Source organism: Varroa destructor, unplaced genomic scaffold, assembly GCF_002443255.2.
Source record: "Varroa destructor unplaced genomic scaffold, Vdes_3.0 BEIS01000003.1, whole genome shotgun sequence".
NCBI lineage: Eukaryota > Metazoa > Arthropoda > Arachnida > Mesostigmata > Varroidae > Varroa > Varroa destructor.
This window is the reverse complement of record NW_019211456.1, coordinates 34128970-34142865: the sequence shown is the minus strand read 5'-3', so window position 1 is coordinate 34142865 and position 13896 is coordinate 34128970. Positions and strand designations below refer to the sequence as shown.

At 40.3% G+C, this 13896-nt stretch overlaps 1 protein-coding gene and 1 long non-coding RNA gene across 3 annotated transcripts in view; both read right to left on the bottom strand.

The window, feature by feature from the left end:
* The window catches only part of LOC111246602 (protein O-mannosyl-transferase TMTC3-like), a 47783-nt gene that overhangs the window by 22924 nt on the left and 10963 nt on the right, over positions 1-13896 (bottom strand). The gene's annotated exons all lie outside the window — the stretch shown is intronic.
* On the bottom strand, positions 6971-12351 carry LOC147756859 (uncharacterized). Of its 2 annotated transcripts, XR_015324167.1 has the most exons (5): positions 12123-12351; positions 11594-11693; positions 8355-8495; positions 7900-8006; positions 6971-7678 (listed from the first exon to the last, which is right to left on the bottom strand). It is a non-coding gene; the product is annotated as an uncharacterized LOC147756859 (long non-coding RNA). The 2 variants fall into 2 exon arrangements; XR_015324168.1 differs by lacking the exon at positions 11594-11693.

Here is a 13896-nt window from a genome sequence, read left to right as displayed (position 1 = left end):
TATGTAGTCAAGAATGTAAACATTAAACAGCTGCAAGCTTGGACGCAGTTAGGGTATAAAAGTCCTAGCCAACCCGTTTCTGACGAATGTTTTGGTTCTTCTCAGGTTGATGGCGGCGATAAAGCCCGCGCCCGACACACCTATGGAAGCGACCAAGCCTGGAGAGCGATCAACGCCGGGATCACGTCAGCCACCGGTCAAATCATTGCCAGAAGCAGACCGATTGAAGGCCAGATCGTCGCAGGAGACAGGCCATCAAGGCAGCCGTCAGCACCAAGTAGTGGCGTCAGGCCGCGGTCCACGTCGTGGCCAATGCTGAAGTAAAAGACGCAAGATAAGGGTTGACCGCAAAAGACTAATTGCAAGAAAAAAGGCGTGACCGGCAAGGGAGAATATACGCCTGCCGTACGGTAAGCGAGTAACCATACACCGTACGAAGTCGCTAGAAACTCCACGAAGCCTAAGTACCGGATGTCTATTACGACAATGAAGGGAACTGCGAAAACGCCGGGACCGCCTGTCGTGACTGGCATGCAGCCGCTAGGAAAGGTCTAGGCGGGAGGCATTGCAGAACGCGGTAGCATTGACCATTGCCAAGAATGCACAAACACGAATGCTGCGTGTGCACAGCATGAATAATAGCAGTGGCTGGGTTTTACGATCAAGAACATATATATGTATACATATATATATATATATATATATATATATATATATATATATCGTTACTGTTATTAAATTTCGTCATATTGTAAGAAAACTATGTTAGCTCTAGCGTTAGTATATCTGGCTCCTATTGAACAGAAGAGCCGTTTCAGGCTCAGTTTGCCATTCATTCAAACAGGGACGAATGAGAAAATCAAAATAGAATGTGAACTTAAAGAAACGCTATAATTTTCATGTAGCCCTTACCGTCGTAGCTTGGATCCTCTACAAGCTGGTAAAAAGTTCTAGAAATGTCGTCTCTTGGATGCTTCGTCATAATAAACTTTGATCAAGCAGTAATGAGGATCATGTCGAATTAAAATAGCATGATTAAAAATAGGACCTTCTAGAGGCTTGGCACTCTTACGTTTTGCCTAGTTGGCCAGGTTGAGCTTGCCACGTTAACTCTGTTCTCTGTTAAACATGATCTTGCCTTTTTTTCCCGTTCTTACAATGAACATATGACATATGGCCCGAAGCGGTTAGCCTTTGAAGGTCAGGCCCATGTAAACTTCCTCATTTAGAAGTAACTAAACAAGCGAATTATAAAATACAGAAAACAATTATACGCTTAATACTAGGTTGCAGAATTTCTGATGATGATACCGTAACTGTTAGTATAATGGGTATGCATCATCAGATGTTCGGACGCCCAGACATGCTACTTATGGTTGTCACTTATCTGCAATAACTTTTTGCATTCGTTACTGCAAGTAACTGTTTGGTGGAAATGATTCACTTAAGTATTTTGAGTCTTAATTAACTTATAGAGCGACCTTCGGTATATATGCATATTCAGCCTGTGTTAGTCGGCAGCAAAGGCGAGAAATTATTTCTATGACCTACCAATTTACCCCAAAGAAGTTGCGCTGTAGCAAAACTAGAAAGGCTGTTAAAGGGCTTATTCAAAAAGGAAGCGGCCTTATTCAGCCATCCTTCATATAAAAATACACAAGATGCTCAGAAGGCTAGTTAACTTCGGAAATCAACCTTTTATACAATTTATTGCCATTCCTTGTTGTCACTCAAATTATGATGTTTATTCAAAAACAAAGAGGAAAAATAATGCAAGAAATTTTATTTTAGAAAACCTCTTTTAATCAATTTTGCGGTAGCCTAAAATAATTTCATTTTTCTTTCATTTCATCTTAGTTAATCTTTCACAACGGTTGCGTAACATTGAATTGAACATTGCGTAACGAGTTGACTATCTTTGTTAAGCACCTATCTGGCTGTACTATACAATTCTCTTCTACGCTGTTCGCTGTTCATCAACAAGCAGCCTCACGCCCTCCTTAAGGCTTTACATTTTTTAACTTGTAGTTACTATTGGCGAAATCGATGGATTGTAAACTAGCCGTAATTTTCGAAGCAGCGTACCCATTAATAGCCAACATTTATCTACAGCAGACAAATCAGTACGAAATACTTTAACATTTATCCACTTCTACTGCTTAGTCAGATCAGTCTGATTATCTCAGCCGTTATCGCAGGCTCGTATCGAGCTCACTCCCAAAATTACGCAGACACTCAATCAACGGTTGAGCACTCCTGACGATTACGATTGTTTGAGATAGTAAGATGTTTCTGTGTATTCTCACACTTTAATACCAGCAAAATTACCTCTTATCAGTGCGTTTCGTGCTCGTTTTCGGAGCCCACAAGCAACCTCACCACGCAGCGAAGACGACAGTCGGAAGAGTAGCTTGGTGAGGGTGCGACTCTATGTCTGTCTGCCTGCCTGCCTATGCTTGAACGGCATCCCGTTCCATTCGATAACTTTAATGGTTCGCCTTCTCAGTTTATGCGTCGCTGTCTCAGCGCTGCGCTCGCGTGATTGAGCAACTCTTGTCGCTCGAAACTCATCAACGCATGAAGGAATATATCTTCTCGTCACCGACAGGAACCGCTTTTGAACATAAACGAAACAATGTTCGGCTGTATGTAAATGTACGGACGAGAAAAAATCGACATTGACGAAAGAGCTCCCAAGTTCGACAGGGGTTCGCTTCGCGCACCGTTAGCGATGGCGGCGACGAAGTGAGCGCGATGACTCGACAAATCGTACCGCCTTCCGTTTTATGTGGAAGCTTTACCCCTTTTCCGATGCTGCTCCGAGCCCTCAAGCCTCGGAATACATAGAAAGCGAAAGAGTGATAGAGAATGGCTACGAATATCGGTGAGAAAACGCAGCGAGAACTTTGGTACGGTAGGCGTCCGGCACGTCAGAAGGTGCAAGTCAAGACATGGGCCGGCCGAACTCCTTCTAAGTTTGCTCCCAGGTATCTGTGCAGCTGAGTGTTGGACGTTCCGGAATTCAAGCGGAGTTGAATACAGTAGAGAAGACGAGACGCCGCCGTAATTGACTTTTGATTTCGTAAAGCTTGGCCAAATATTGAATAAATAACTTATAACGAGAAACTGTATTGTATTGAAGACTCTCCGAAGCACATGGTAGTGTATGCTTACAAAGTCAAAATGAGTCGTCGTGCTACCTTGACTATGCGATTGGAGAATTTGTTTTATATGTAGTAGTTTAGGACTCAATTTTCGCCCCCCTGTCAGAATCAGAATTAAACGACGTGATTGGGAAACTTCGTAAAATTATTTATTATAAAAATTCCAATATTACCTCTTTTCTATATCAGCTAGAGCACAGAGACGGTTTAACAGCACACTGATGCCAACAGAGCCGTCGACATTGATTTTTTATTATTTAATGGACGGTACGCTCGTATTTAATTTTTTCAATTGCATTATAAAGTCGTAAATGTCTGCATCGGGTTACGCCAGCGTTAACCGATGTATTTTCTTTCCTTGCATACGACTATTCATACGAATATCTGTGGATAGGTTCCTCTTCGAGCAAAAGCTGCTCAGTTAACATTGCTTTCTGACCAACTGTGGGCGATCGTTGTAGCAGCGTTGTCCATTCATTTAAGCCTCGATAGGCGATACTTCTCTTTCTGACAGTCCTGCGGTGAATGGTCGGTCTTCTCGACCGATAGGGTCATCAACGACCCTTATGTTGCTCTTGCTGCTAACCCTCTTCTCTGCGCCCTCCTCTCCGAGAGGGGCAACGCCCGCCGCCGGTTGTGCCCTTTCCTGCAGTAGGTCTTCTAGAGCTCTTGTGTGAACTCCTAGCACTGAATACTCCGACGAGGGTGACAACGGCAACAGCACAACAACGCTACAAATGCTCGTAGATACAAACTCTACCGTTATAGACTCCAACTCTCACCACCCCACTGCTACCACCGCTACCACTAATACGAGACATCGCATCGCAGTGATTGTGTAAGCGAGTTTGGCTGCAAGCAATCACTCCAACTCGTTAAATAGACCAGCACAGCTTTGGGGTCCCGGTTCTCGTCCGCGCGCCTGATGGCCAAACCACTTAGCTGGGAGCACCCTCACTAGCCTCTTGCCACAGTTACTTCACCCACAAACTCACTATCACCGTTTGTCCGCCGACAACCAGCAGTTCGACAACTACGAACAGGCGTTTTATCCCGTCCCGTCCCTGCCCATTCGCTCTTCAGCCACCGCTATAGTGGGGGCCGTTTATCCCATCAGCACACGAGGATGACAACGCTACAGCAGATAAATAGCAGATCTACGCGGAGCAGCCGAGGGAAGCGAGGGTACGGGGAACCCCAATAGGGAGTTTGACAAAGGAGTGGGACGCTTGAGTATCGCTGCGAATGTAACTGTAATGGGGTAGAGCATGAACTACGGGAAAGCACAATACGAAAGGAACGAATCGGAGATCAGGGAAACCAGATAGTAGCGTCGAGTTTAGGAGAAAGCAGAAGGGCGAAAAAAAACCCAACCATAGACGGGTGTACAAGATGGAGACAGATAGTGTATTAAAGGTTAGACATTTATCCGGGCCAATGTTACACTTTTCCTCTGTGCGTTCCTAGTGGTTCCTTCTTATCCCACTTTCCTCTCGGTTCGGAAACGATGGCCCACGCGAGCTAGACTACAAGCCGTTGTTAAACGATCAATCGATATAAAAAGACACCCTGCTAGTTCTATTGTGATAAGAGTTCATGGTAATCGTCATAGCAGAAGAAGGAATAATGTGGTTTATAACAAGTACGAAACTAGAGCCGCGCGCGCGGGGTGGGTGGGGGGGGGGGGGGGTATCTGCCTACAATCGTCGATCAATAGTGAGTCGAATTACTTACAACAAGAGCGATTACATACCCAGGTTTTTTAAGCAGTGGTTTTCCCCAAAGAAGTCTATAGCCGATTTGGAAAAAATATCTATATGAATTAAGGTGGCGAAGATTACGAAGACCTCTGGTATAGGGTGTTTGCCGATACGTTTTTTCAACTTATCTTGAAATTTAAAGTAAAAGTTCCGAAATGTGAAGCGTCAGAATCGCAGTACATTTGCAACTAATGCTTTCGAGATCCCGACACAATCTATTCTGAACTTCCTCTATAAAGGATCCTTCAACCACTTTTCAATGATGCGGCTATAGAAAGGACAGCTAAACTAACAGGGTGTTGTAAAAAAAAAAAACCGTACTTGCGTCCTTACTCTAAATAGGTTGATATATTAGAAATGTTTGATACTACGGAATAGTTATATAACATTGTCTTATAACATGTTTACTATTACTTCTTGGCCATCCTTCATGATTCCAGGAAACTATATTTTAATTATTTATCTTAAATTCACAGTTAGCGATTACTAAATGATGAATTCTTCCAAAATGAATATCTTTCGGAGATAAATAAACATTTCATGTTACATACTTTCTCCCCTTACATAGATCTCATTAACATCTTTACAATGTTATCGTTTAGTGTAACTGAAAAGTGAACGAAAGTAATTTTATAATTAGAGAATTCGTTACCGCTAAGTTTAATCGTACGTAAACTTTTTCGCAAACAAGTTCGCATATCTAAGCGTTACTACACCGCTATCGAAGTTTAAATCTACGCTTAATTTTATAAAAAAAAAAAAAGGCAATATCACTTCTTGTTAGTGATAGAGCCACGTATAGAATGAAATGTTGGTAGATTTCAATAAACGCTACGATGGGTCTTTTATTAGGCATCGAGCAAGGCTATCGAACGGAGCTGATGCGGAAGTTCGTTCATGTTAATCCCCCAGAAAGCAACGATCAAACATTTAAACATAGTGAAATAGGTTATAACTTAAAGAACAACATCTGGTAACTTTGAAAAATATAAAGACATGTTATACCTGAAACTGTATCTAATGACGCATTTCTATTTCGATAAAGGTGCTAGCAATCAGTATCGAAATCTCTAAAGTGGTATCTTAGTTATGCTGTCATTGCACAACAAGCAACTCAGATTACCAATTTACCTGACCAAGTTACCATCGGAAACTTATCGGGATGTTTTCGTTCGATCTCCCGATTGTCAGGAGGAATTGATCACACACATCGGTAAAACATATTAATCGGAACCTTTTTGGTAGCAGTGATAGCTACCACAGTTAGGTTTTCATCCTTATATTTGAAAGTAATGTCAACTTTAACTTTGTGATTTTTGCTTCTATTTAACTTCAACATTGCATCTTTACATAAAAACATAGTGCCCTTTATCAACGGTGACCATTTTCCGGTTCGTGGCGACCCTTGGCTGCAAACCGCTGTGGTAGGCCGTACATTCGTAGTAAATTTCGCCTAAATACGATACGTTTTCTCACTCTAATCTACTCCAAATATCCTATAAAATATCCAGCCATAGCCAAATGAAATATAATATTATGAGAAATATATTAAAATACATCAAGGAAAAAGAGCCATAAGATATATTTCCTTTCGGTCAGCATAGTTTGATAGCAAACGGCTAGGTTTCTGCAAAGCAATGGTCAATGGAACAACAGTTACGCGCATGTATAGATTATTGAAAGCAACACTCTAAGAAAAGCGGCATTGGGTAAATATTGAGAGTTGACAGGAGAAGGCGGAATCGACGAATAGATTCCCATTAAATCTAAGTTCCGTCGCATCTGCATAGTGTCTGTTATCCTGCTCGATTTTTAATTAATTAAAGGCGACTCTTTATAAGTGCATTTGTGATAAAATATCTAATAGTTCAACTTACTTGTTTTCTATGTCCACTTTCTAGGGCGAGAGATAATTGTTTTTGTAAGCTTTCACATGATTGATGAAAGATAAGAGAAGGGGTTAGCGAATACGCGTTCAAACAGCTGGCGGCGGCTATAATGTCGCAGTATTTGCAATGCTACGACTGCATAATGAAACCAAGTTAATTTTTGTTTTTGCAGCTTCAAATAATGATTTAGAATGAAGTTTATTAAGAGAAGAATTTTTACACCGTGACGTTGTTGCTGTGTGTTATATACACACGACAGGTGTGATCAAACAAAGAAAACACTTGACTAAATAGATAATCATAACGAATCTCTGGGATACGCGTATTAATCTATGTAGAACGCAACAACTGCGTGACCATAACAGCAGGGTTTTTGAAGCCAAGTAAAGCTGGACTGTACAATCTGTGGACGTGCTTTTGATAGATTTGGCTACTTCGATAAGTCCTCGATAGTTCGGGTTCTTTATCTCAGAAATGGTTGTTTTTCGTTGCCTTTAGATCCTCGTCTTAGTTGACAATTTCGCAGTTTTTCCAATGCGTATAACACACAACAACAACTTAATATAAGTTCTGTGATTGCAACGATTTGACTTGATGTATTAACAAATCTATATAATTTCTAATAAAGACTCGCGCTTCAAGGGAACGAGGAGCCTCAAATACCAACCACAGCAAGTTCCGAATGAAAGCTGCCTTTCGCAACGGCTTCGCTTATAGAAGCGAATTCTGGCAGCGAGCTCCGGAAGCCACTTGCCTGTGAGCTGCTTGAGGGTTTCAATGGCGCAACTTTCAGCGTGCTTGCATTCAACAACGCCGACAAAATCATCGTTAGTACGGTTTCTGGACATGAAATGATCGGCATTATCTGAAAATACAAATAGATAGCCTTAGCTAAAACTAGCAGCTTTAAATCATTCCAATAAAGGCCTTGAGGGGGCGCTAGAACATTGGTGTTAAATGTAAATCCTGATTAGATTAAGTAGCTGATCCGCCCGAACATGTAGCAACCGTTTGGCAAAGCGTTGGTTTCACTCCCAATCACTTTCGGAGTGTTTCGAAATTCTGCAACAGCATGAGAGCACTTACAACGACTTTGCGCGATCTGTTCGGGTTCCCAGACGATTCCGTAATCTTGATCGGGCTCCTTCGGCTCGCCAGTGTGTTTGACTATGCTTGCAAACACGCTCAGAATGCTACAAGCTCAACAGAAGTTCAAACTTTAATAAAATACATCCGTACGTATACATATGAAATAGACTGATTTCATTTGGATAGCTATTGATTTATCGGGACCCTATTCAACAACAGCGCGCGGAATAGTTCGATACCTATCTGTCTCAAACTAGACGAAGGAAGCATGGATATGCCCATTGACAATACGACATATTTTGTTGTCGAATTGAGTTAACATTTATTGAAGCAATACTTCTGCGAAGACCAGGAACTTTGCGTTTTGCTTATTAGCATATTATGTAAAAAATTAATTCAGTAAAAGATAGAACATTTTATAATATACGACTGCGGAGGACAACCGTACGAACCGTATGAAGCAGCAAAAAAAATCGAAATGCGGAATTTTGCACGACGCGCTCGCTGTAACCTCTCTGCATGGTGTGTTACTGCTTAAACTGTGCCTGTTTCAGCTTCAAACGTTTTCCACAGCTCTAACGATACGCTTTCATCTGGAAGAAACAATTTCTAACTAGCAGCTTATTCAAACCAACTTACGAAGGAGCTAGCTCTGAGCGTCGCTTCAATGTTCTCTTTTTTTTTCCTAATGATTCACTTCAGGAATATACAATAGAAATAGCTCGACAAACCTGCCGATGTACTCATCAGGCACAGGGTCGTCGAAATTTTTAGCCATCGGTTACCGCGTATGTCTCTAGGTGTCCAGTGCGAAAGCCACTCAGTCAGGTTAGGGAGAGTTCAATCAAAATACACCACTAGGGGAATATTTCAGTAACCTAAGGTTAACTTCCTCTTATGTTTATTGTTATTTATATGAATTCAAAAAATGCTCCGCTTTAGGATCGAGGCCAATATTATTAACAATAAGAGTATTAAGGTGACAGCGGTATTTACCGAATCTCCAAGCTTTAGGTGGTTGTCCGACAAAACCTGTCGTGACTTGAAAGCTCAAAAGAATCAAAGAGAGTTTTTATCTATTACTTTTATTCTGTGCGCGATTGTGGGTTAAAAGTAATACTAAATAAAAAGGTTTGGCTATTAACACGGTTATACAGTAGTATACATCATTATCGGGACTTGAAGCAGTGACCCTTAACCGCCTTTAATTAAACCGTTTTTTTTTTTAAAAACCGTTTAATCCACCGCGTCAATAAAAGCCATGGCGAAAGTAGTAGCTGTAGCTCGCAATCACTGTTGGCCCATGTACTCTGCTTGTACCGTGAGTTGGAAACCCGCTCTTTGGATCAAATAGTTTAAATGTTTTCAGTTCACAATTGTAAATCGTCTGTTGCGCCCCAGTCGCTTTTTGAAGAGGTGTACCGAGCCTCTCGAAGATCACCCCGATAGTTTTAGGGGTTTCCCGGATATGTAGGCTTCGCTTGGTCAAGAGATCCTACTCTATGAACGGTAACTCTACTAAAAACATTAGGTTGGCACGAACGAAACAAATATCGGAAATCTTCTCGTAAACCTTAACCCAGATTCATTTCGATAGAAAACAACAACTAGATCCTGGTACTCCACCAAAGAACTCGACCGGGAATTTTTCCCACTCGACGGAGTTTTCGATTCAATCAATATAGGACACACACCTTTCGCACTCTTCGAAACGGACGGTGAAGTGAATCCCGCAAGGGATTACCACAAACGACGAATAGTTATTTCTTCGACTGCCTAAACCTCTACCACGAAAGCAGCAAAAATAAATGCTAGCAGATATTATGTTCATATTTCGTGGTATAAAGGTGACGAAAGAAGATAGAAAAACAGTCGAAAATAATAACTTACCGATATATATATTACTTCGGACGGTAGCGAATAATCGGTATAGCTCGCTTTTTTTTTCTTTTTATATGATAGATTAATGCGAGTTGCCGATTTTGTGCTTGATGACCGCCCATATTAGATCAAAGTGTTTTGAAAATCGAGCCCAAAATCTTTCTATCGCTCGTTCAACAAAATTACAGAAACTAAGCAGAAATTAACGACGTTGTGGAAACATGTCCTGCTACGTATATCGACCAGTGAGCTTATCTCTAGAAGCCAACAGTGGTCTAAATATAAATGCATATTATAACATCTAAGTTGTAACAGGCTGCTCTGTGGGTCATGCAAAACCAAACGCTAAGTTTATGGACCTGAACCTAAATTTTGTCTCATTATTTTAAATAACAAAGTCGTAAATCGGGAAAATGAGTCGTTTCCAATGAACAAACATCTAGATAAAGTGTCGTGTATTTTTAGCTGCACGCAAATTGTTCACCTCACTTCTTTTTCCCCTCGCTCTTCAGTGCCGCAAATTAACCGCGCAGAGGAAAGTTTTTTTCTTTTGTAGAACAACAGAACTTTGGTTACGTTGAATACTTAGAATAGTATGTAGACGCTCGGCAAATGCTGTAAAACATACCTGCGTAGTGGCATTTGTCTGCATCGTTCTCTCGTGCTAGAATGCAAAGAGCTAAAAAATCTAGTTTAAAGATTTGTAAATAGATTAATTCATGGGTCGCGCAATGAATATAATGAACAAAGCTTTAAGTGGATAAATTAAGTTTTTTTTTCATATTATATATCAATTCCCATATCCAGCCCTCTATCCACGGACAAACGGCCGCGGTATGAATCTTTTATGTTAGTTCCACATCGATTATTTCAAGTACATGGTTAGTCTGCCACACAATGAAAGTTCTCATTAGCATCAACCACGCTTATTTTAACAAATCTGTGCAATTTGTTATCCTATTTATTGCATTGATAGCCACGTTCATAAGCGCCATTCCGAAAGTTATTAGTTTCTATATATATATATATATATATAGAGGTAATCAAGCAGATATAATCCATTTTGGGAACAAATTTCGTATCTATGCGTTGTGCTTCCGTTTGTTTCATTAGTTTAATCATACGCTTAGGCACAAGAAGGACCAATTGTCTTTTTGTACGCTTGCAAAATCTACCACAAACTTTGCTTTATCTTTGGCAAAGACTAGCGTCAACGGAACCGAAAGCCCTCAGAAAAAGAAATATAACTTACTACCTCATATCGACAATTTCTATATAATTTCATTACTCTGCGGTGCAACCTTTCTGCTGTGAATTTTGCGTGTATTTGTAAAAAAGTTTTCCTAAACTTATTGACTAAAGATACCATCAAAGGTCACATTGCATATAACAATAAAACTTACTAATGCCATAAACTTCAATAATAAGTAAACTTCAGTTCATACGTAATGACAGCTGTCGATTTGAATCGTACGATTTTTTCTCCTTATCTGCTTATATATGGAGCACCTAGTGTGAACTTATTTTGTGCTCTTTGTCTGGCTGTGTATCAAACATTCTCCTCCGCGTAGAACTACACTCACGCAAGTTTTTAACCATGTACCGTTAGCTGTTCTTAGACCGTTTGATAATAAGTATTATTGCCAAACATTTCAGTAAGGAATACCTCTGCAGCTTAAATAGAGCTTGCTAAAACTATCGACCACGGACAAACAATATAAACTGAACAATAACAAGCCAAATTTGCGTCAATATAAGTACTCAAACCCGTATTTTTTAAATTTCTCTTGATCTCTTCATAGTGACTTACGCAATCAATCTAGCGCAAAAAGCTTCAGTATGCAAATGTATGCCTAAGTGTCGATCTGTAGATGTAGACCGCCGCAACAATATCATTTATGCATGTTTACCTATTTAGCAAGGAACAACAACAAGCGTGGAAAATATTGGTTAAAAGGCTGTTTGAATGAGGTGTTGCAATTGTTTAACTCTTAAGCTAGGTATTCTAGATCTCATTAGAAAGGTTTTCTGAAAATCCTTTGAAAACCATTGACATGTACAAAATTGCTGACATAAAAAGTACACTCGCTAATAAAAGGATATTTCCAGAAAAGAAATGAGCATGCGTCATGTTGTGCCCCTGGATCGTATACAAACATGTACCGACAAGCAGTTTCTAGATCAGGATATACTAAACAGATCCTGAAGAGCAATATAACATAGCAAAGTCAGGTCGAGCTTAACCAATACGAAAATGACTAAGCGTTACGTAAGGCACTAATCACGCACATACGAATCCTCACGGTTCTCGCACGTATTGTTTTTGACCAGTTGCTTACCAACGAAAAACTTTCTTTTCTGTAAATTCAGACCACTGCCCTTGAGGGCGCCTTGAAGCGAAAGTCTTCTCGCTGAAAGAGTTTGCCACGGCAGCTTTTGCTTTTCAGCTTATTTCACAATGGCGGATGCCGTGAGTCATCTTGAAATCATTTGCTGGCGAGTGTCTCGCGGAGATGTCTGTATCTGAGGCAGGTTATGCCGTTTTTTTCCTTGGAGTTAGTTCATACGTCATGGTTCCGTCCGAATCTGAATAGTATAGTAGATCTATATACATAAGCTTATATATATATATACACAAGGCGTCCTCTGTAGTGCTACAAACGCTATATTACGGCTATTTCGCATATACAGATGGTAGAGTGAAACTTCTTCTTCAAGAAGGCCACAGAGTGCTAAAATAGCTTCAGAAAGCTAACCCGAGATAGCAGGACGATGCGAGCAAAGAATAGGATCCACGACATCTAGTCTATGTATAGTATGACGTGTGCATGTTTATTGACAAGGAACACATATGTAAGACTAACTAAAAGCGCATGCTTTACGCAGATGCTTATCAAAAGCCAGTTCTTGTAGGTCCTCGATGAGCCAACGCACTGCCATCATCCCTGGCCGCGTTTTAACTGCCTAATTACTGCTTGACAGCGGGAAATAATTGAGACCAACAATGATATTGATTTCAATAGAAAGCTAGCCATTGACGAGGACAGTATCACTGAATCGTCACTCATACAATATTGTATCTTTTAAAATATGATCTAAATAAAACTCGAATAATTCGATCTGACCTGAAGCAATATGCAGAATACCCGCAGATGGCACAGACAGGATTATCCTGTCCAAGGCAAGACCTGAATATGTTGACCTAAAGCAGGACTTCGAATATCCATGGGGGTTGCATATAGATTTATTCAGCCTAAATGTACAAATAAGATTTAATCCGATAGCGTCCAAGACGAGCAAAACTTAACCTAACTGCAAACATTTAGAAATCCTAGAAAGGCGGGTGAAATCGTTATTAGGTGCAGTAAATTGATGAGTATCTGGTGACTCGCGTAAGGCCAATCATTCTTTAAAGATAAGAGCGAACATAGCTTAGTGTACGGTACAGACGGAGTTGTGTATTTCGAGGGTTGACGATGTCTAATCTTGCTGCGGTGCTGGCTTTTCAATCATAAGTTGCTGGTGCGTCAGAAGTGTTGATGAAGGACATTGTGCAATCAGGCATCTGGTCTGAAGCTGGAGCGATTTATAGCTAATTTTTACCAAAATTCAAAGTCAGTCAGGTAATATACGTAAATACACTGTTAGAAGTACAACTCTGACGACCGCAAGTAACAGTTTGTTTTAATTAAAAATAGTGTTAGTTATTCTGAGTTTTTGTTTGCTTGAGTAAAAATACGCACTGGCTTGAAACTATGCTGCGAGTTGAAGGTAAATTTTGACTTCAGAGAATATAAAGGCCATCGAATTCTAGATATTGCCTCGTAATGATTTGTCGGGACTATAGGGCTGGCTCGTCAATATTTTCGGAGTGTAGAAAGGTTGCATTCGTTTCAAAAGAAACTTTAGACATTTTTTTTAACTTATGGATTAAAGGACCTTTTTTTAGTAATCCACTCATAATTGACGAGAAAATATGTTATTAGAAGATCGATCATTATTCGCAAGTTGATTGTTCTTGTTAGCTTCGCTACGTGTTCTTTTGCTTTTCGTAGAACGCTGAGGGAACAGACGCTTTAATTTTATTGTCTAAAACACGCCATTTATCGCATA